This window comes from Cricetulus griseus, chromosome 7 (assembly GCF_003668045.3).
Source record: "Cricetulus griseus strain 17A/GY chromosome 7, alternate assembly CriGri-PICRH-1.0, whole genome shotgun sequence".
In the NCBI taxonomy this organism is placed as follows: Eukaryota; Metazoa; Chordata; class Mammalia; order Rodentia; family Cricetidae; genus Cricetulus; species Cricetulus griseus.
The window spans coordinates 125811147-125834639 of NC_048600.1; the positions used below are offsets into that span (position 1 = coordinate 125811147).

At 47.9% G+C, this 23493-nt stretch overlaps 1 long non-coding RNA gene across 3 annotated transcripts in view; it reads right to left on the bottom strand.

Annotated features, from left to right (window-relative positions):
• The window catches only part of LOC100754175, a 155351-nt gene that overhangs the window by 53684 nt on the left and 78174 nt on the right, over positions 1–23493 (bottom strand). For 2 of the 3 annotated variants that reach the window (XR_003487144.2, XR_004770823.1), the window contains exon 2: positions 21761–21897. The exons of the other annotated variant lie outside the window; for it this stretch is intronic. This is a non-coding gene — a long non-coding RNA (uncharacterized LOC100754175). The remainder of the gene's footprint in view (positions 1–21760; positions 21898–23493) is intronic. 3 annotated transcript variants of the gene reach the window in all.

Consider the following 23493-nt stretch of genomic DNA (forward strand, 5'->3'; position numbering starts at 1 on the left):
GAGGGAGGACCCAGCCCTGGGTGGGTGGTGCCAACCCTGGGCTGGTGGTCCTGGGATCTATAAGAAAGCAGTGTGAGCAAGCCAGGCGAAGCAAGCCAGTAAGCAGCACCCCTCCATGGCTGCTGCATCAGCCCCTGCCGCCAACTTCCTGCCCTGCTTGAGTTCCTGTCCTGACTTCCTTCCATGATGAACTGTGATATGCAAGTGTAAGCCAAATAAACCCTTTCCTCCCCAACTTGCTTTTGGCTATGGTGTTTCGTTGCAGCTATTAGAAACTCTAAAGACAGGCAGAGACAAACTAGAAAGGATGTGGTTTTGAGCTGTCCCATCCTTATTCATGATTTTAGGGAGGGGAAGGTGTTAAGTGGGATGAGGGGGGAACAGGCAGAGACTAGACAGGGCAGGAGGCAGGACACACAATGGAGAGAGCCTGAAGATGCTCATCTCACAGCAGTATTTGTATTCCCTTCGGGATGCCCCTTCTCTGTCTTCACCCCATTCTATCTGCATATCATTTACCTGCATTTAGCTAGAAACCCAGGTAACCGAGGAAGCCTGCAGAAGTGGCTGCAACATGAGGAGGATGCAGTACCACAATGGGGCCACCTTCTGTGTGTCGAGAGAGTTGGATCCTTTAGGAACAAAGAGTGAAATGACAGGCAGGTTTCTGCAGATTCTTCTGCCAACGGGATCTGACCTTTATGGAACAAGAGAGTTGTCTGCGGCTAGGCCAGGCATTGGGGGCAGGGAAGGAATACTGATGCCTTAAGCCTAACTGTAGCAGTGAGCCTGGGGGGTAATAGGCTAGGGCCCTCCCTACAGCTCATACACTCTAGGTTTTACCTGCCTGGTCCATGCTACCAACCTGCAAACAAAAGGTGGCCAGATTCATTGGCAGAGCAAGAGCTTTAGTTATACTGAGGGGCTAATTGCTATTCATCCCAGACCAAGACTGGGCAGGATCCTACAGAAAGGTACTCTGGGACCCCCAAATTCATCTTTTGAAAGGCTAAGCTCCAGTGAGACGGATTGTGTTTGGAAGCTAAGCCTTTGGGAAATAAAGAAGGTACAAGGACAGCATTGCATGATGGGATTAGTGCCCATGCACGCTCTCCCACACCCTTACCTGTCCCACTGCAGCCTTGTCGGCCAGAGACCAAGTGTCTATAACCAAGAAGGAATCTAGCCACGCTGACTCTCTGATCTGAGATTTTCTACAGCCTCCAGGGAAATAGACGTTAAGTGGCTGAGTCCACAGCACTTTTGTTCTAGCAGCCTAAGTTGACAAAGACAGGAGAGAAAGGCTTTAAATATGGTCATAGCTGCATTCTGAGGCTGCCTGCTTTATCACAGAGAAGATACATAGCAATTCCAATCATCCAGCATCTTCGGTTGGCCACACGAGTGCCTCTCTGCTCCCAGAGTCTTTTAGCCCACACCTGTAGGCATTTCCAATGTCAACTGAAAAATACTCAAACCCCCAGGTTCTGCCTATCAGTGCATTAGCTGCCTTGGTTTACACAAAGCAGCAGAGGGAACGAGGGACCAAAGGACTCCCATGCACTTATAATGGAGTCACTGTCCATGGAGTCATGAAACCCAATGACACACAGCAGTTCATGGGCAGGCATAAACATCACCTGAATCTGAAAATTTACTTGATTATGGTCACTGTTTTAACCTCCAGCAAGCCACACAGCCATTTTCAGGCTCCCTGGTCCTCCTGGACACCTTACCCAACTGTAGTTCCTCTCAGCCAAGGTCAAAAGCATCTAGGACTAGCACATCAGGAAATGTCTTGACTATACCCACAAGCTCCCAAAGGTTCCACATGCCAGGGTGGTCCCTTGGCAGTGGTCATGGCTGATAGCCAGGCACCCTTGGTCGTTATGGCCACATCTCTGCTACCCAGAGACTTCTCCAAACAAGCTTGTGAAGGGGTACACTGCAACTATTCTGCTTCTGCTGCCATCCTGGGAGACACGGCCCACAAGGAAAATATTTTCTGAATGTAACTCTGCGGTTGACGGGGTGGGAGGGGGTGGTTAACTGCCATAGGAGGAGGGTGGGGAGGAAGGGAGAGGAGGATGCAGAGGGAAAGAAATGGAGAGAGAGAGGGAAGGGATGAAGAAGAAGAGTAAAAAGAAGGATCAGAAATGAGAGGGGGAGGAAGAGAGAGAAGAATGTGTGAAGAGAAAGAAGGGGTGAGGGGAGAAAAAAATAAAAGAGGAAAGGACCAGGAAAGGAACTAGAAAGGAGCAGAGAAAATGGAGGAGGGAGGGAGGGAGGGAGGGAGGGAGGGAGGGAGGGAGAGGAGGGAGAGAGAGAGAGAGAGAGAGAAGGGGGGGAAGGAAAGAAGGAAGAAAGAAAGAAAGAAAGAAAGAAAGAAAGAAAGAAAGAAAGAAAGAAAGAAAGAAGAAAGTTAGGGAAGAAAGAGAGGGAAGGAAGAAAGGGGGAAGAATGGAGAGAGGGAGGGGAGGAGGGGAGAAGGGAACCAGGCAGAGGAAGAAAGGCGTGAGCGAGTTAAATATCTTTATTCTAAAGCATTTAGAAATCCCTGTACAAGCAGTCTACAGAGAGACAGAGACAAGAAATGTCACCTCCTCTCTACCCAGACAGACCAGATTGAGGCTTGGCACAAATACCAAGAAAGGACTGGCCAAGAGAAAGGTGTGGACTGGTAAGGGCCGTGTCCAGGAGTCCAGCCACCATAAACTTGAGTTCCAATCCCAGCCTCGCCTAACTCCAGCCCCAGCTGGCTTTGGGTGACTCATTTCACTCTCCTGCCTTGGTGGCTCTATCCAGTAAAACACTGGACTTGTGACTTCACCAGGGTACCGGGAGATTAGCGCACCTTTATGAAGTGCTTTGAAGATGAAAAAGCCTGTGCCTAACGGGGGCTATTATTGTTATAACTACCTGTGAAAACAGAGAACACGGGTTCCCACCTGTGTCTAATGATTAGCCAGAGGGCAGGGAGCAGAACCTGGAGCAGGGACTTAGTGGCTTCTACCGCAGCCTGTGGCAAAGGCCAGTGCTTCCGGGGCCCTTGCTAGGGATACTGCCCAAGGGGTACCACTTCTGGATTCAGGTAAAAGCATAAAGGAAAAGGCAACTTCCCCGCTTTATTCTCTTTTGTTGTTTGGTGTTTTGAGCCATGTAGTCCTGCCTAGCCTGGAACTGCTTATATAGACCAGGCTAGCCCTGAAAACTTGACAATCCTGCCTCTGACTTCCAAGTACTGAGACTATTATAGACAGACATCACTACACCATACTCCCGTTACATCCTGCTTTATCCCTACCAATGTACTTTGGGAGAAAAGCTCCCTTAGGTGTGGCCTTACCTCCCCATGGTTATACCATCATCTCTCCAGGGGCCATTTTCCTTTTGCTGAAGAGAAACAACCTCTGCCTCAGAGGTCCACAGACAGCAGTGGTGCCCTTTACAGACATTCTTTGATGTCATTGTACTGGCTATTCACATATTGACTTTGGATGTACACAATTTAACACTGGTTCATTAAATTTCATTTTAAAAACAATGTTTATCTAAATAAGTTTCTGACCTCAGACAACGGGGGGCACGTTTAGCTGGATTATTATTGATGTTGGGGGCTGCTGGGGACCTTGAAGGAAGTTAGGAAGCAATGCTGGGGGCTGGGGATGTGTCTTAGTTCATGGAATGCTTGCCTAGCATACATGAAGCCTTGGCTTCTATGCATTGTATAAACCAAGCATGGTAGTAGATGCCTATTGTTCCAGCACTTGAAAGGTGAAGGTCATCCTTGGCTACTCAGCAAATTCAAGGCAAGCCTGGGCCACAAGAGACCTTGTATCAGAGACAAGCAAAAAGTAGACCTGGCCATGTGTCTGCTCACTCGATACCTGGTGACCATACACCAAACCCGCAGATGTAACAATACAAGATATCTTCAGACATTGCCCAGTGATGCCTGGGAAGCCATTGAGCTCTGTCACCTTTGTTGAGAATGACAGCTTTCCTATAACAGTTTCTTTGTCACAGAAACATATGTGACAGAGACAAAAGTCCTTGTCTATGTCTGGCCCAGTTTCAGGACCATGACTCTGACTCCTGGAGGCAGACCTGGGTTCCAGGCCTCTATGCCCCAAATACCATCATTCCCTGCGCCTCCATTTACAGAAAGGTGATGGACAGTGCAGGCTGATGAACACAGGGAGGGACAATTTATGGAAGCCACAAACAAGAATGTCCAGAGGGAATTTTAATTCCGGGCCTTGCCTGGTGTCACACTCTGCTTATCAGGACTTGAAGACATGGTTGAAACCTGCTTGTCAGGCCAATGCGACTGCCTCCAAGCCAAAGAAACAGAGCCCAGGCAGGGGTAGACTACTGGACATGGGGGTGTACCTATTCAGTGGGGTCCGTAAGGGCCCAGAAAAGTCTTATATGATCTGTCCCTTCCTTCTACCTTACAGACAGACAAACAGGCACAGAAAGAAGGCTCCCTGATAGGTCCCCGAGAAGAGGACCTCAGCTGACCTCCTATGACATGGATTTTCTCCAGCCCTGCACCTGTGACTAAGCTCTGCAATCTAAGGAAAATGTCACTGCCATAATACTCAAAATACGAGGCACAAGCTTCTAAACAGCAGCTTTCAATGTTAAAACCCTGGTGGCCACAAAGCGATGTCTGTGAGAGAATTAAAACCTGCATTGGCAGCCACCCAGAAGGCAGGAGGAAAGCCCATCACCAATCACCAGCCAGGGCCCCCAGGACCCTCAGGGAAGACTGTGACAGCCACCATCGGAGATCTCTGCCTGGCTCAGCCATCACAGGTTTTCTTGGTATGTTTTCCTTCCATCCCAGTCCCCCTCCCCCCTGATCTGGCACTCTCAGCCCTCACCTCCTCCTGAGAGCACAAAGAAGCTAACCCACTCAACTTCCTGGTTCATGCAAAGTTAATACTGTCAATCACACAGATGCCAGAGAAAATAAAGACTTATTTTGAAGATCTGGTGCTCAAAAGACATGTCTTTCTTAGAGACCATCAGGAGTGTCTGACACAGTCCCACCTTACACATTAATAAGCTCCCCAAGGAAACATGGTGACTCTACTCAGTCTCCCAGGGCCCACCTTCCAACTACACACATGAGAAGACCTGAGTTCAGATCCCCAACATCCACTTGAAAAGCCAGGCAAAGCCATGTGTACATCTGTAACAACTGCATTAAGGGGGATAGAAACGGGAGAATTGCTAGGGCTTTTTGGCCAGCCAGTCTGGGAAGGGACAGGGCAGGACAAGAAGTCACCAGCAATGCGCTTCTGGTTCTGTGAGACATCCAGTCTCAGGGAAGTAAGTGGAGAGTGGCAGACAAGCAATGCTTGCTGTCCCACTCTGGCCTCCATTCACCTGTGCCTGCCCCCCCCCCCACACCTCACATAAAAAAATAAAACAAAATGCTAACGCTCATACCTGACATTATTTCTGTCCAGCTTCAGGGTATCAGTGATTTTTGTTCCCTGGTGTTCAAGGTTGGTGCATACTGACTGGACACAGTACAGATTTCACTGTGGCATTTCCCCACATACACATACAGCTTTAAGAATGTAAGTATTTCTTTATTAAAGAGTGTCTACAGGGTCTCTACTAAGGTTGCTGGGTCCTGGAACAGAAGATGAATAAAACCTGGACCTTTTACTCTCAAGAAGTTTCCAGTCAAGACTGGGAACCTTGAGAAAGTATGAAAATTCTAAAAAGTTAGATGATGGCAGTTAGGTTAGATATATCCTCACCCTGACCTACCTCCACAACAGCAAGGGGAATTCGGACCCTTTTGGCCATATAGACAAATCTCTTTGAAGGAACAAGCCAGGCATAGGACAAGCCCTCTACAAAGCCACTTAAGGCATGTGTGTCCCTGTGAGCACCTAGTCAGGAAAAGAAGAGTGAGGCAAGACAGGACTGGGTAAAACATGTTCTGTACTTGACTGACATCATCAGGGGACAGTTTTCTGTAGCTCACTTGCATGTTGTAGAGTCTTGTACTTCCACAGTCAAACATAAGGAAGCCATAACCACCCCTCAGCTCTGCCATAGTTCAGGCTGCAACAAAATCTCTTTACAAAAACATTGGCTGGCAGGGTATGGCCTAAAAGTCACTGTTTCCTGTCTATTGCCCTAGAACACACCCCCACCACACACACACACACACACACACACACACACACACCTGGGTCCCTGGCCTATACTCTGTTCAAATGCTACCACCAGAGAAAGAATTTCCTGGCCACATTCCAATGATGCCCTCCATTGTTCTCCATCTCCTTTGCTCTTTTGGTTTTAAAGGATTGATCCCTTCCTTTAAAAAATGTTATTTATTTTATGTGCATGAGTGTTTTGCCCTCATTTATGTCTGTGCATTATGTGTGTCTGGTGTCCACGGAGGCCAGAAGAGGGAGTTGAAAATGGAGTTACAGATGGCTGTGAGTCTCCATGTGGGTGCTGGGTACCCAACCTGGGTCCTCTGGAAGAGCAGCCAATGTTCTTAACCACAGACCCATCTCTCCAGCCCTGGCTCTTGGTTTTTGTTCTGTTTCCTACAGCTCTATTACTTCTGGCTCTGTGTCTGCCTGTCTGTTTAGAGTCTGTCTATACTCTCTAGAGATGGAGAACAAGAATTTTGCTCCTCTGTTTACTGCAACTGCCCTGTGCTCAGTAAGTACTGGATGAGTGAACATATGAGTCTCACCCATCTGCCATGTCACACCCCTCCCACCCCTCGATGTACATACAGGTCTCTTACTTTGAGGCTGGAGACTCAGGGAGGCTGTGTACAGATCCATGACAGACCTCAAGTATTTGACCTTTGCTCTTTACTCCAGATCACTAGAGAAACATGGCAGTATGAAAATCAAAGCTCCCTGTTCCAGAAGTCAAGGACATTGCTCTCTGCAACCAGGAGACCATTCCTCAAGCTGTTGACACTCTCTCAGAACCTGCCTATGTGTCCCTTAGGAGATCCAAACATAAGACAAAAAAAAACAAAAACAAACAAACAAAAAACAACAACAACAACAACACAAACAAAACAACAAACAATTTTTCTGGAAGCCCAGCCAAGGTGCACCAATAGCCACTCATACTTCCTTTTTGGTGACTGATACCTTTTTTTTTTTAAAGCAGAAAAAAGAAAAATAAATTCCATGTTTCTTCCTCAAGCTACTGTGGGTCCTTCCTCTCAGAATGACAAAACTTGTCTCTCCATGCTAACATAGTGAAATAAATTGTTGAAACCCTCAGGGCTTCGGAGAAAAATAAAAATAAAGCCTCACCCCCGTCCAGCTCCTGAGATTTTACAGAGTAGATTATAAGCCCCAAGTGTCCCTCTCTTTCTTGTGAGTCACAAAACAATTGCCTTCCAGACAGGGCTGATGGCTACAGACAGGGAGCTCTCTCAGGGAATCCACAAAGCAATCATACGGAGCTTTCCCCTGAAGTGCAGGTCAGTGGGCATTTTTACCAGTGCTTGCCAGGCTCTTCCACCTCTCCCTCCTTTGAACCTGACCCACAGAGGTTCACAAAGCCTCCAGGTCCCTGCCTCTCAGGCCACACTTTCTGTCCAACCGGTTCTGCCCATTATTTTTGTTTCAGGGAGGATTATCACCATGGCAATGGACGTCCTGGTGACAGAGGCAGGAGGGGAAAAGAAACCCACCTGTAGTCAACCCTGATCCCTTAAAGTGAAGCATGTCAGAAAGTAGCAGCCCCAGAAAAATGGGAAACATGGCCAATGTTTTCTATCTATCATAAATCAGAAAAGAAATAAAAGCCCACTAGACAACAACGGAGCTGTGACCACTAACTATCCAGGAGGGAAAGCCGGCCAGGAGCATGTCCCTGGAGGTTCTGTACATTGCCCAGCATTGGGAAATTTGCTTGATGTGTGTTTTCCTTTTCAAAAAGAGCGTGGCAGAGAGGAAACAGAAAGCAGAGTCTGTGATTAAGAAAAAGGAAAAGTGGTTTCTGAATGTGATTCAGGTCACTCCCCGTGACCCAAGGAGCCGCAGGGCACATGTGCCTCCTACCAGGGCAGCACTGGCCTTTTCTGTTTGCTGTGCCCACAATGTGGCCTTCCTATCAGAACCTCTATGGAGGTGTGGGTGGAGCAACCCCAACCAAGCCCAGTTCCTGGATATTAGCTTAAGCACTGTGTCCACAGCATTTCAGCTGCCAGGGAGGATCGGTGAAGTCCCAATGCTGGCAGTACTCTTACAGAGCAAGAGGAAATGACAACCACACCGGAAGTGTCCCCCATCTCTCCCAGGGGAACTATCAACACAGACAGACACTGTAGAGATGGACTCCCTGAAATGACAGTTGACAAACAGGAGCTATAATAGTGGCTTGTCATTCCTAGGAAGATTTGTTTTCTTTAAATAATCAATGGTCTGCTCAGTGTATGCTGCCAACAGTGACATCGTGAATGTCATGGATGGATGGTCTGCCCCCCACCAAGCATGTCCCCAGTTCACTTGCCTTGTCTGTGAACCTCATCTCTACCCCCACCTTTTCACTGAATTGCTCCTGGCATGGACACTGGATTTGTTCTCTTTTTGCCTTGGTTATCTTAAATATTTCAAGCGTTTTGGGGTCCTGACAAAACCGGGAAATCAGAGACAGCCAAGAAGTATTCAAAATCTGGGCAGTGGTGGCGCACACCTTTAATTACAGCACTCAGGAGACAGAGGAAGGCAGATCTTTGTGAGTTCGAGGCCAGCCTGGTCTACAGAGTGAGTTCCAGGACAGCCTCCAAAGCAATACACAGAGAGAAATAAAAGAAAGTTTCAGTAAGAAATCAATGCAGGTGGAGAAAAAAGAAAGCCAGGTGTGCTGGCACACATGCACACTCCCAGAACCTTAAGAGTCTGAGGCAGGCAGAGCTGAAGTTTGAGACTAGTCTGGGCTATGCCACAAAGCTAGCCTAAGCTACATAGTGAGACCCCCATCTCAAAGAAACAAAGGGTAGGGATGTAGCTCCATGGTACAGTGACTGTCAAGCAGGCCCAACACTAGCAAAAGAAACAACAACAGCAACAAAAAACCCCACATGTACAGAAGAAAGGCTTAATGACAAGGTGACGGTTAATGGGGAGAGAGAAAAAGCTGCTCAGCTGTGACTGGGTTTGCTCTGCATGCTTACATTGTGGAAGGGCTCCCCTCCCTGCCTTGTGAGCTACTCATGCAGCAAGGTGGCCAAGTGGGACAGTTAAGCAGGCAAAAGTTGTCAGAGCCCTAAGACTGATGCTTTCGAGAAACTCCGAAACCCTGCATAGGGCTGGGCTGGCCTCTCAAAATCAATTCAGGATGGCCAGCCCCTCTGATCACATGATAGGCTAGCACATGCCAGAAGAGTAGACATGGTGGTGGCGCAGAGAATGTCTCATAACAGTTGTGTGTTTGGGGGAAGGATTCTGTGGAAGGAACATCTTGGAGAAAAATGTCTATTCAGCACAATGCTACCAACTTCCTATGAATGAGCTCCTGAGAGTTCTTGCCATTCTCAAAGGAACCAGAGGCAGAAGTGAAGAATGAGGGTCCCAGATCAGACAGACAGACACAAAGACACACAGACGCACACACACACACACACAAAAAAATAGACAAACCCTTGCATAGACCCATGACCTTCCATGCACACATTTGTATATATATATATCACCTACACACACACACACACACACACACACACACACACACACACAGACACTGCACAAAGAGGATACCCATTATCTTTGATTTGGCTGTCTCATCCTGAGAAGCTTGGGTGTAACCCCTGGGAATGAGCTCCCAGGCCACACGTGGATGAAACTCCTTGCCTGGTGACAATGATGTCATGTCTCCCAGGCACTGGCTCCCTTGGGAATGTGTGAGTGGGTCCCCTGGGGCAAAGAGCAACTGCTCGGGGTGATTCATAAGTGCTGCTCCCAGCCCTGTTCCGTCCATTACTCAGCCTCCGTCCAGAGCTCACACACAAAGCTGCTCTGCAGAACCGCCAGCCATTGCTCTAGGTTCTACACTTGGTGGGCAGCAATGGGCACTAGGGGCAGCTTCTTCACAAACCCCTGCCTCCCTCTTCTGTCACTCCCAAGAAACCATAATATGCTGTATGAAGAATAGAGAGGACAAATCGAAGTGGGGGTGACAGAGGCAAGAAAAATGTTCCCTCTGTTGAAACCCATGAATCACCACACGGGTGGCCTCCTTTAAATCAGAATGACACCTGTGCTTACTCCTACACCACAGCCCTCAGCATTGCTGCTCCTGGAGGGTCTTGGCTACCTTACCTCCTTTTTATATATATATAACAAAATAGAATGAGGCTGCGATCAGCCAACACACGCAACCATGACCAAACTCCTGCCTCTACAGGTGTTCCTCTGGTGGGGAGGGAGAGGGTAGGGGACCAGAGACTGTACTCTCAGCTCCCTGGCCCCTACTGTTCAAACAGATGAGTGGGGTCCCTGCTCCAGGGACCTCTATGATAGCAGGACTGAAATGTGGAGGTTCTGAGAAAATGCATGAGCACTGTTGTAAGAACTCCCCAGTTAAACTCTCTGTCCACGAAGCAAAAATAACAGAGGGGCTGGGGAGGCCGCTCAGTGGGTCAATGCACTTGGTACACAAGCATGAGGACCTCTGAATCCCAGCACTCACGTAAAAGCTAGCTGGGTGTGGCTGCACGCATGCCCTTAACCTCAGGACTGTGGAGGCAGAGACAGGAGGATCCCTGGGTGTCAGTCTAGCTCTAGCTTCATCCAGAGAGCCTGTCTCAAGAGAATAAGGCAGGGAGTAATGCCCTCTCCTGAGCCTCCTAAGGGGTGGAGGATTTTTTTTTCTTTAATTTAAAGGTGAAATTGATCCTCAGTTCACAAGAACAGGTTGCAGGTTGGTTCTGGCCAAGGAGCCAGTCTGCCAACCACTGGTCAAGAATCAAATATTTTTAAACGAAAATCTCTGTGAGTTTTCATCACCATAATAGCATTGGCTCTGTGAACAGATACCAACATGGAAAACCTCTTTGCAAATGTTGTCCCTGACTTCATAGACCTGAGACTTAGAAGAAGACAATGGATTTGCCAAGTTCCCATAGGAAGGATTAAATCCAGGGAGGCTGACTTCAGAGACGCAAGGCCACGTGTGTTCACCACCCCTATTCAAAGAGAAGTGGGAGACTAGACAGGCTCTGAGAAACCACCCCTTGTGTTTTTAAGGACTAATTCAGAGAACCCTCCCATGGGAGCCACCATGCAACAGGGCCCCACTCCTACCTTCTATGGAAATTTCTCCCCCAAACATTTATTCCATGGCCCCAAAATGGGCACCCAGGATTGCTCAGGATTAGGTGGGGAGAGGTGTGGGTACACTTTACTATCTGTGAAGGGTTACCCTATATGGTGAGTCATAGAACTGAGGTTAAGGGGTAACTACAGGGGCATGAGCCTGGGAATGTTAGCTTCAATTCCAAGGGATAAACGGGCCCACTGTCCAGTGAGATTCTGACCCAGTTTCCTCGGTGGGGTTCTGTCCCATGTGTTACACATCCAAAGCCTTGGCCTTGGGATATTCCATTTCTATCCTTCCTCAGCCTCCACTGTCCAGGCTGGATACAAAATGCCCTCCATATTGGGTCTACCTCCTGCTGTCGCCAGACAGAATTCCACTCAAAAACGAGGCCCCAGGGGAAGAGAAATGGGTGGTGGCTTTTGGTTTTAGGCTCACTGCCTGATTTCCTTTCCACCCTGGGCACCAAGGTACATCTGGACAGAACACACTGCCTGGCTGCCTCCGGCCCTACCACACCCAAAGCAAAGCTGCGGATCCTGGACAGAGACCCAACCAGAGCTGGGGAGAGCTGTCTGCTGCAGTAGCCCTCTGCCCTCCAGACAGGCAAGCATGCTTCCTAATCCTCAGCACTTCAGGAGAAGAAGGCCAGACCGCCTGGGCACGTGCTTGCTTTCTCACAGAGATCTCACAGACAGGAGGCGAGACAGGAGGAGAGCTTTTCATTATGTAAAGTACTTGGCTCCTTCCCCTCTCTCTGCATCCTGCGAGCAATTTTGTATCCGGTTTGGGAATTCCAGAAACATCTGCAATTGTCTTTTGTCCAACCACACATGTGCAGGCTGAAGGGCTCCATCATGTTCCTACCTGCAACACCCAAGACACAGAAAAACCAAGCCACCACCCCTGCAGGATTACACCTGCCCCCTCCTGCAGAGACAGGGCACTTCACAGACGGGTGGTGAGGAATGCCTGGACAGGAGAGATGGTTGGCACTTTACAAGTCTTCTAACGGCGGCGTAGACCACATCAGCCCAGCACCCTTCCCCTGGCTTTGTGTGGCAAGGGTAAGACAGACCGTGAAAGGGTGCGGCTGGGCTACATTCAAGATCTCTAGTCCCTCTTGTCCCTCTTGCTTCCTCTCTGATTCAGTCAACCCTGATGACCTCAGAAAGACTCGTTAGTTATTAGGGCTATTTAAAAGCAAAAACAAAAACAAAAACAGGGTGTCATGTAGCCCAAGCTGGTCCTGAATTTGTTGCATAGCCAAGGCTGGCCTCGAGTTCCTAGTCCCCCTGCCTCAGCTTCCTGAGATTGGGGACTAGAAAAGCGCAGGACCATACCTGGCTCAGAAACACACTCTGGAATATGAACATCCAAACTGCAAGGGACTTTTCTCTCTGTGCCTCTCTGGGCTTGAATGCAGTCCAAAAAGGATCTACACCCCAAGTCTCAGTAACTCAAGCAAGCAGTGCAGGGAATGTGAAGAAATGACACCCAGTCAGCACGTAAGCATGGGCTGTGACTCTTCAGGATCACTATCGGTGATGGCATCTACCTGCCCTTCCTCTCTCAGTGTAAATCCTCCTGTGTGTCCCGCCCAGGGCTCTCTGCCTCCACCACCTCATGGCTGTCTCTAGGAATCTCCTGATTCTCCCACCTCTTCAGCTGTGAGGTGATCCATCCCAATGGTTACCTTCTACTGGGTATAGATACACATCCCCAGTCCCTACAGGGACAACTGTTTGCCCAGCCTCACCCTGTGCTCTCACCTCACTCAGTGACGGTGACATAGTCCCATCATTCTCTTTGGTCATAGGTTGTGGTGGTTAACACTGTTAACTTGACAGGATCTAGAATCACCTAGACTCCAGCAGTGACGATGCATGCCTTTAATCCCAGCACTTGGAGGCAGAGGCAGGTGGATTTCTGTGAGTTCAAGGCCAGCCTGGTCTACAGAGTGAGTTCCAGGACAGCCAGAACTGTTACACACAGTACCCTGTCTTAAAAAACCAAAAGTTTAGAAGCATGAAGGAGACAGACAAATCTCTGGGCCTGTCTATCAGGGAATTTTTAAGGAGGAAATCAAGGCAAAAGAGAGGAAGTCATTTGGCCAAGGTCTCACACACACAGCTACTGGTGGTCACACAACAAATCTACTTCTGGACAGCACTGCATGGCTACCTCCAAGTACACCCACATTCCAGAAAGGGCCCTGTGCACACAGAAGAGAAAACCCTGCAGAAAGTCACCCCAGTTCCAACCATGGGCCCTGCACCCTCATTTCCTTCAGCGGAGAATTCAAGTCTTCCTCAAAGGCAGAAGACTACTCTTCGAGGATGGCAGAGACACAGAAATGAACAAAGCTGTGTAGGGGTGAGAATGAAACAGGAGGAAGAGAAGTTGTGACAAGCCCAAGGAGGTGATACTTTGCAACTCCTTAAGTCTGCAGTCATAGGAGGAGGAGGGACATGAAGTCGAACTTTACAGGGTTCCGGGAGCCAAGTCGGAGATTTCATATGAAACACCCACCTTTTAAACATAGGCAGCCGACGCAAATCATCCTAGTACAAGGTATAGGGTAAGAGCTAAGCACACCCAAACTCAGGCCTCTGGGACTCTGGCTTATGAATGCAGCTCCCAGGGATGTCTTAGATTCTGGACACAAAGAGAAGCATGCCTGAGAGTCCTACACCCGGAGCAACTGTGAGTCTGAACTCAGCTTTTCCGGCATGAGATGGGACTTCTGACTGGGGGGTGATATCAGATCACCTACAAAAACCTCTCTTCCTGGATGTACGATGCCCACATAGCTACATGAGGGCTGGCTGCAGGGCATGCCAGGGAAACCAGACAGCATGCACAAGCCGGTGGTGTCTCTAACTAAACTCTCCAAGTACCCTTCTTAAGTAACCACGGTTCTGATTTGAGAGTAATAATGACAACAATAAATTAAAGAGCTGAGTCGCAGTGGTTTCCAGCTTCAAGTCATTCTCTGACGGAGCATCCTAAAATTCAGACAGGCATACACAGGAGAAATGACCCTCGTTATCAGGGCCAAGCCATCTCCCGCTTCCCTTCCTAGCCCATCCATAAAACACAGTGATTTACCGAGTCCTAGGGAGGGAGGCTCTCGCTTCCCCTCTGCAAAATTTATTTCTCTTTAATGGGCTGCCATGCCTCTCCATTCCTTCTCATCTCTCCCTCTGAGTGTTTGCTCACCCGCTCCCGCCTCTTTTCTCTTCCGAAGGACAGACAGCCTGTCACTGTGCAGAAATGCTTACAAACAAAAAAATCCAAGCCAGAGGAAGCTGCCTTCCACTGAGGCCTGGCAGACACGGGATTGCCTCAGCCCCCACCTGGCTTTTATTGGGGAAAAATACTTATTACAGGGAATAAGGCTGGCTTTGGGTGAAGAATGGGAATGAAACTCAGAGTGTGGCTGGGCCCTGGGGATGGGGCTGTGAATTCCCACAAGGGAGACAACAATGATTTATGTTCCATGCACACAGCTTGGGGACTAATGGAGACTGGGATCTATAATTAGACAACCACTGCAATTACTCCAAATTCCTACCCTTTCTTACTCCCTCCCCACTCTTGTCTTCCCCAATAAGCAATTGCCTGAAGCCTGGAGGCAAGAGGTTAGAGAGTAAGGGAAGGGCTTAGAAGTTACATGACCGCCTATGAAGGTTCCTGCCTCTGCCTAGGAGAAGATTTTCTCCCTCCCCTTCGGGGGCAGGGGAAGGGGGTTGATAAGCCCTCAGTGCAAATAATTACAAACACTTGTCTGTCATTCCTTAGAAAACTTTTCGATTGGCATTTGTTCATTTGATCCTTACAACAATCCCTGCTCTGCCCATAGGATTCTGCTGACAAATGAGAAGAGACAAATAAACCCAGAGACTTATCCCATGTTACAGCTAGAGAGTGACAATTTTGACCCAAGTCCTATGTGCTATGTGGGTACATCTACCAAGGTTTTCTGAATTCAGAAGACCAAGCAAAGAGAAATCAAATATACAAATACACACACACACACACACACACACACACACACACACACACACACAATAAAGTACATAAAGAACTTGCTGCACAATCATGAAGACTCATGTTCAGATCCCCAGCGCCCACAAAGAAGTTGGGTAGGTATCGAAAATAAACACACACACACACACACACACACACACACACACACACACACAAATTAAAAAATTGTAAAGGTCAAATGAAACTTTTAAAAGTCCATCTCGGATGACTACGGGGCAGAAAGAGCCAAGCATGTCTTCTGTTGAGTCACATTTTGTTTTCAACAACAGGAAAGATCTACCGTCTCCTCCCTCATGGCATCCCAGAATTATGTCCCTTCTCTTCCCTTGGGACCCCCAAATGCCTTTTAATCATTGCAATGACTCCACAAGGAGAGCCATTATGCAGAGACTGACAGGCATGATAGATTCCAGATCACCCATAGCTCTGGACAAACTCCCTGGAGGTCAACTAGTCCAGATGGCTCTCCTGAGAAAGGCTAGGTGCAAAGGGAAGGCTGGGCTGGGGTCCTCAGGACAGGGCACTACTCCCATCTGCTCAGAAAGAAGGCCCTCCATGGACAGTCTATGCATCGCTACCTGGGACCCAGGACATGTCTACTGTGGAAAGCAGGATGGGGTTTACTGAAGTGAAATGAACATTACTGAAGAGGCCACACATGAGTGCAGTCAGAATCTGACTGTACCAGTCTTGGTCTGTAGGGAAGCAGGTAAGACCAGGTCTCTGGCAGGAGGACTCCACCCACATTTAACAAGGTCAGCATATACCTTGGACCTGGTAGACCAGTAGGCTGGTCTCCTATTCCCAGTTTTCCTCCCATGAAAATGTCCTTGCTTCGTACTCACCTATGGGAGGCACTCAAGAATTCTGTGCTTTGCCTTTTGCTTCACTCATTAAAGCAATTTCCTTGTCACATCTGCAAAGCCTGGCTCATCATTCTAGGCTAAGCAATTCAGAAATAAGTCTTTAATTAAATCTCACCCAGCCTTTATGCTCCTATCAGATGGCCTTGGAGAGTGTAAAATGAGATCCTTTGTGGGCTAGAGAGATAGCTCAGAAGGTAAAGTCCAAGTTTGCATCTGCAGCACTCACATACAACCTAGAAATAGTGACGAAGATCTTGGCAACAAGGATCTGTTGCTGCAGGGATGGGGGAGTGTGGAGACAGGTAGATCCCAGGAGATTTGATGGCCAGTCAGTCTAACCACATAGCAAACTCCACATTCAGTGAGAAACCCTGCTTTAAAATAAGAAATAGGGTCAGAGAGGAAGCTCAGTGGATAAAGGTGTTTGCTGACAAGTCTGACAACCTGAGTTCGATCCCTAGGACTCACAGGTAAAAGGAGAGAACCAACTCCGGCAAGTTGTTCTCTGACTTCCATACGCTGTGCTGTGACAGGTATGTATGTGTGTGTGTGTGCGTGTGTGTATTTCTTCCTTTAAAGGAATCAGAAAGCTCTGGCACTTAAACTTGGCCACTTAATTTAGTTCCGTCCTCCTGAGTCACCTAGCCCTTCATGAGGCACCAGCAGGGAACCAGCTCTTATTCTCAGGTGGGTGCCCACAAAACCATGAGAAGCACTAACTGATATACAAGGTAGTTATTTAATCACATATGTGCTTAAGTGTACCCAAGGTTTCTGCAAGGCTCTTCTTGAGAGAAAATTCTGGGACACGCAAAGGAAAGGTTCTCTGACCATGTTCCCAGTCTTGTTATTTCTGACATTTAGGGGTCATTAGTGCGTGCGTGCGTGTGTGTGTGTGTGTGTGTGTGTGTGTGTGTGTGTGTGTGTGTGTGTAAGAACAACATCAAATGACATTCCTTGGACGCCAACCAGTTTTTAAATTTTATTTATTCAGAGTCTCTCACTGCTCTGGAGCTTGCTAAGCAGGATAAATCAGCTAGCTAGCAAGCTCTAGGGATCTGCCTGCTTCTGCACTCCCCCATGCTGGGATTATAAAGCACACCACCATGCCTGGCTTTATTAGATTTAGGTCCTATGGCTAGGACTCCGGTCCTCATGCCTGCAAGGCAAGCGCTTTCCATCTGAGCTTGCTCATTCTCTGTGGCAGGAGAAGAATCTGTCTTGTGCATTAGAAGAAACTCAGTGATGCCCCCTGCTCACTAGATGCCAGCTGAACCTCTCCCTGACAACTGACAGCAACCAAAAATGTTTGCAGCCGCTGCTGAGTGTCCCCTGAGGGAGAGGAGAGACTGATCAATTCTGGTTGATGCCACTGACCCACTCGGGTAGAGGTGGGCTAAGAAGAACCTCAAATAGAGAACCTATTTCAGAGGACCCATCAGATCATCCCTCCTGGGTGGCAAGACTGAGAATGAGGTGTTCACAAACCTCAATGTGACCCAGCAAGGGAGCACAATCGCTTCCTGCATCCAGACAAGATCAAACTTCTGGAGTTCAATCCTTGGCAGAGGCAGAAGAAAGAGATCCTGGGAAAAGGAAAGCTAAACTCAAACATTGCTGAGAAGCCGGGAGCCCATTCCAAGCCCTCGCCTTGAATAAGATGAGCCTGGTCTTTGTTGCTTTTGTGCTCTTGGGTCCTTCTTGGCCAGCATCATTAACTCCAGATCACCCAATCTACATCTCCCTTTGTCCCTTCTAAGGAAAAGGTCTCTTTTGGTTTCTATTCTGGATAAGAAGAAAGAGAAGCCTGCAAAGACCTGCTGCTGGCATTTACCTGGGCAGTCGGCAGCACAGCCTCTAGAACAGTGGTTTTCAACCTGTGGGTCTGGAGCCCTCCCAGGGATTGCATATCAGATATCCTGCATGTTAAATATTTATATTAGGATCCATAACAGTAGCAAAATTACAGTTATGAAGTAGCAATGAAAAAATTTTATGGTTGGGGAGCAGGAGTCACCTCGACATGAGGACTGTATTGAATGGTGGCAGGCAGCATTAGGAAGGTTGAGGACCACTGCTCTGAAGTCATCCTGGGGCTGGAGTGGAGTTGGGACCCTGACTAAGACACCAAGGAAATGAAGGCCTGCAAGGGGCAGGTAGGGGGTGGGGGGTCTGATTTCTGACGAATTGAGAAAGTGCAATGCCATGTGACTGCCCAGCGGAATGCTGGCTCTATTCTGTGTGCTCATTTCTTTGAAACAAAAGCAAGCAGGGGGGACCACAAAGAGAAGAAGAAAGAGCCACTGGATTCAGGAGACAGTCCCTATCTGCAGGGAGCCCCAGAGGAGCCTGGTGACAGGTACTTGTCAAAGCAATAATAGATGGGAGGAGGGGTGCTTGTCCTGCTCATTTTATATTTCTCTTCTGTAAGCGACAGTCTACCTCCACAATGTGCTCACTGCACCTTCCTCTCTTGACCCACACTGTCTGGGGAAGAAGGCTCCGGGAGGGCTAACCCTGAGAAGGCAAACAAATCCAAGCAGAGATGTGTGCATGGGTAGGATGCACACTGCCGCCCCCAGACTCTTGAAAAACAAAGCATATTATCTCACTGATGATTTTTGTATGTGAAGACCCAAACAAGTGGCAATATGCTGGACTTTATGTACAAACCCTGTTATTAAAATTGGCTTCAGGACCTGTGAGATGGATTGCTGGTAAAGGTTCTTGCCACCAAGCCTGACAACCTGAGTTCAAATCCCAGAAAGTAAAAGCCTGTTCCTGCAGGTTGTCTTCCAACGTCCACAGACAACTATGTCTTTGCTTACCCCAGGGCCTAAACATACAGCTAAATAAATAAATACAAAACAATTGGATAAAAATAAGGATAACGTGGGTTTCACTCATTTCCTTCTCTTCCTTGTTTTTAATCTTTGTTGCTATTTATTCATTTTGGTGTTTTTTGAGGCAGAATCTTTCCACACTGCCTGACTGGTCTGCTGCTCCCCCTGCAGCACAGGCTGGCCTAGAACACCTAGAGGGCCTCTTGCAATGTGTTTTTCTCCTTTGAACATGGCCATCCTGAAGTTGAACTTATGGAGTGCTATTTCATTTCTAAGGAAGAGACTGCTGTCAGCTGAGCAGCTGTTCTGTACACCTTGCCTTCTCTTCTCCATAAAGATACTCCTAGACTATCTGGGTCCTTCCCAGGATCCTAGCAACCTGCCTTCATTTGCTAAACAGTCTAGATGTTCTACACACACACACACACACACACACCGCACACCAAAAAACCTAAGCTAGCTTCTGTGAGAAACCCCAAAATGAGTCAGAATCTTTGATACCACACGGCCCAGAGAGTGGGGGATCCAACAACAGAGACAACAGTGCTCTCCCCCAGGTCGCCGCCATGTTGGACTGGTTCCATCCTGTGGCCCATGTCTCAGTCTCCGTCTACTCAGAAGTAGCTTTTCTGGTTCAGCATGTCTTCCTGATGGCTCCAACCCTGCTTGCTGTCTGCTACCCTCCTATACAGCTTGGCTTTCTTACTTCCTTGTCTGACACAATACTGACGTCTCTCGGAGGAAAGCCCTTGGTAGGCTTACAAGTCCTGTACTCTATGACAGCCCTTGCCCAGGCCTAGGGCTCCCAATTAGGGCAGGATCAGAAGATGGAGATATGGGAGGTTAGTAAAGGACCGTCAGTCATGAACAAAACCACTGCGTGGAGTCTGTCTGTATGAGAGTGGGGACGAGAGACGCGTGTGCAGGTGGAGGTCGGGGATTGACTTCTGCCATCACCCTACAGTTCTCCACCTTATTCTGAAGACAGGGTTTCTCACTGAACTAAAAGCTCAGCTGACTGGCTGGCCAATTAGCCCTGGGGTATCTGCCTAGTTACACACTCCCAGCACTGGGTTGAAGGGCTCTCAGTACCATGCCTAGCTTTTACATGGGTGTTGGGAATCCAAACTCAGGTCCTCATGTTTATACAGCAAGCATTTTATACACTGAGCCATCCCCCTGCTCCCTGCATGGATTTCTAGAGAATTTTGTTTTTTAGCTTACAAGTCCCAATAACATAAGTCATCGGTCAGTGTTAGGATCTGAAGGGATTCTCCAAAAGGCACCTCTTCTTGAAGTCTCTGAAGATGATTTTGGTTGTCACAACCACAGGGATGGGGGGGGGGCACTTTTAGCATCTACTGGAAGTCAGGAATACGGATAGGCATCCCATAATACACAGAAAGCCTCTGCCTACCCACTCCCCAAAACACCAGGAATTCTCTGGCTTCCAATGTTACTGGTGCCCAGTTTGAGAAACTCTGGCCTAGAATATGAATGAGATGGGCATGCCCCCACTCCCCAGAGCCAAGCTGGAGCTTGCTGTAATCTCTGGCATCAAGGAGGATCCATCTTCCCTCAACACCACAGTCCAACAAACACAGCTGGGAGTGGATCCAGGAAAACCTGAAGGATCAGGGCAAGAAGAACAACCAGGAGAAGAAAAACAGTACCAACATGATTAAATAAATTAGCCCAGCTAATTACCGAGTGTCTAACTTAGCACCTGGAGCAACAGCTGGGGGTGTACAGAATTGAGCAAACATCATCCCCAACCCAGGCAGGCTCGGGGTATGCTGTCCTGCTCCCCACTGCCTTCCTCCAGCATAAAACATGGCTGAGAAAAAGACTAAGCAATAAAGTCTTCCTGCAGAGTGTCCACCCTCTGGAGGTGGGTTTCCCACAGGTGGTACCTCTGTGTACCTGTACACCTCACATCCCCCAAAGAGAGGGCTGCTCAGGGCAATAAACCTCTTCTTAGGCTGAGGTCTCAGTTTCCAGTCTCCTGCCTCCACCAGGACTGCTCGTCACCGGCTTACGAAATATCCAGGGAACGCTAGTATTGTCCTGCCTCCTTAGTCAGCTTTAACAGCTCCCCTAGTCTGTCCCTCTGGGCTCAACTGTGCTTTCTCAATTTCCCAAGTCTAGAACTGCTATCTCTTTACGAGGTGTTCCCACGAAGACCCACAGTGCTGCGCCTTAATGCTGTCACTTCCCTCCTGAAATTGCCACTGTAAAGTCTAACTACAAGCTGTCTGGGCTGGCAGTGCCACCAAGCTGCTTGGTGCTTTTACGTGACAGCAATCAAGTCAACCATACTGACTACAATGCCGCAGGCAGCTCACTATGGATCAAGGCTGCCCATGCCCCATCCCTGAAATAAGCTACACATCAGTCATGTGGCTATAGAGAAGGACAACCCTTATCCCACTCAGGGAACACCTTTGAGTTTGATTTACAAACTGCTATTCCAGTGATCCTCCAAGATTCTATTTTTGATAGGTTGAATGCCAGCCCCCAAATCATAACCCATGGGCACATCCTTATTTAAAAGAAGAATCTTTGCAAATGAAATTCAGCATGTCCAGATGCATATCGTGGATCACCCATGTTTGCTCTAAATACAGTGACAGGTGTCCTGATGAGAGAGAGGAGAGGAGACAGACTCACAGGGAAGACCACATGAAGATGGCGGCAGAAAGCTGAGCCAGCAGATTCTGGAAGAAGCAGGGACAGATCCTTCCTGGAGCCCATGGAGACAACACAAGCTTCTTAATATCTTGGTTTTGGACTTCTGGCTTCCAGAACTGTAAAAGAATAGACTCTTGCTGTCTTTAGTTGCCAAGAGGGTTGATAAGTTAGTCTGGTGCTCCGCTCATAAACACGTTCAGCCCCCCCCCCCAGTCAACCACGTTGACCATATAGACAATTTCAGTATAAAAAATATGGAGCCCAGACATATTGATTCACTGGCACTTCAGTGTATCTCCAGCCTGCTTGCCCTCCACATCTCCACTGTTTCCAAACTATGTATTTATTTGTATCCTGATAATTAATTAGCCTTGTCTTCCATTTGAACATATCAAGAGGTTACATTCTTCTTATTTACTGTTAAAACTCCAGTAAGGCAAATATGAAGCACAAATTGGCTCTTATGATTATTTAATGAGATGAATAAAATTCTAATTCCTTATGTTCAACAGAGAAAGTCAAGAATATTCTATTATATTCCAATTTTTGCGTGCTTTTTGCAAGTAAAATCTCCCTGGGCTAGCAAGGGCTTTGACACACGTACACTGGTGACCCTGTGAGTCAGAAACACATTAGGATTTGTCTTTGGGGGAAAACGGGAATTTTTCTCCATAGGGAAATCCCTACACTCCCAATAAATAAATAAAGCAATTGCCTAAAATGTCCCTAAATTTCTAACAAGTTTTTTTTAAATCATAGTGTTTTATATCTCCCATTGCTAGCACTTTCTTCAAGGAGCTGTAGAGCAGGATGGAGATGGTGCCTCAAGATGTAGGCGCTGTGGAGATGAGTGGTTGGATGCTGGAGCCCTGGGAAGGCAGTGCCTGCAGGTGGACAGCCAGCACTGAGGCCTGGACTGTTCCTGCACGTCTGAGGACTCTGAAAACCTAGTATCACAAAGATCTGGTAGGCCCTCCTTTTTTAGACACTCCACCCGTATGCCTTCCACATAGTAGAACTGCACTGTCCGAGTTCTACCATCTACTATTTACTATCAGCTTGATGCAGACCTAGAATAACCTGGAAAAAGGAATCTCAACCGAGCAACTGCCTCTATCATGTCAATCTATAGGTATGTCTGTACAAGACTGTCTTGTCTTCTCAATTGACGGAGGAGGACCTAATCCACCATGGGCAGCAGCCTTCTTTGGCAGTTTGGTCCTGGGCTGTACAATAAAGCTAGGGAAACATGAGCCAGTGAGGGAGCTAACCCACAAACAATATTCCTCCATACTTTCTGCTTCAAGTTCCTAATTCAAGTTTCTGCCCTGACTTCCCTCAATGATGGACTGTGACTTGAAAGTGTAAGCCAAGAAACCCTTTCATCCTTGGTTAAGAAGTTTTATCACAGCAACCAAGACCAAGCTAGAAACCACACCCTTGGTCAGTGGGCAGCTGGATTAAGAGCAGGCTCTGGACTCCATGAAGGCATATATGGAGCCTTCCTCTTTACTGGTGGCCAGGTTTTACCTGGACAGTATCATCACAGAGCTCTTTAAGGCTGGTGTAATAAGCAGGAATCTCTAAGGCCCTGAGGCAGGGGGCATTCACAGGAGGAAAAATGTAGAGCAACAAGACAATTGGAAGGTTTTCAGGAAACTGTCCCATTAAAGAAAGCCAAAGCTATTATTTGTATTTCAGTCCACACTCAT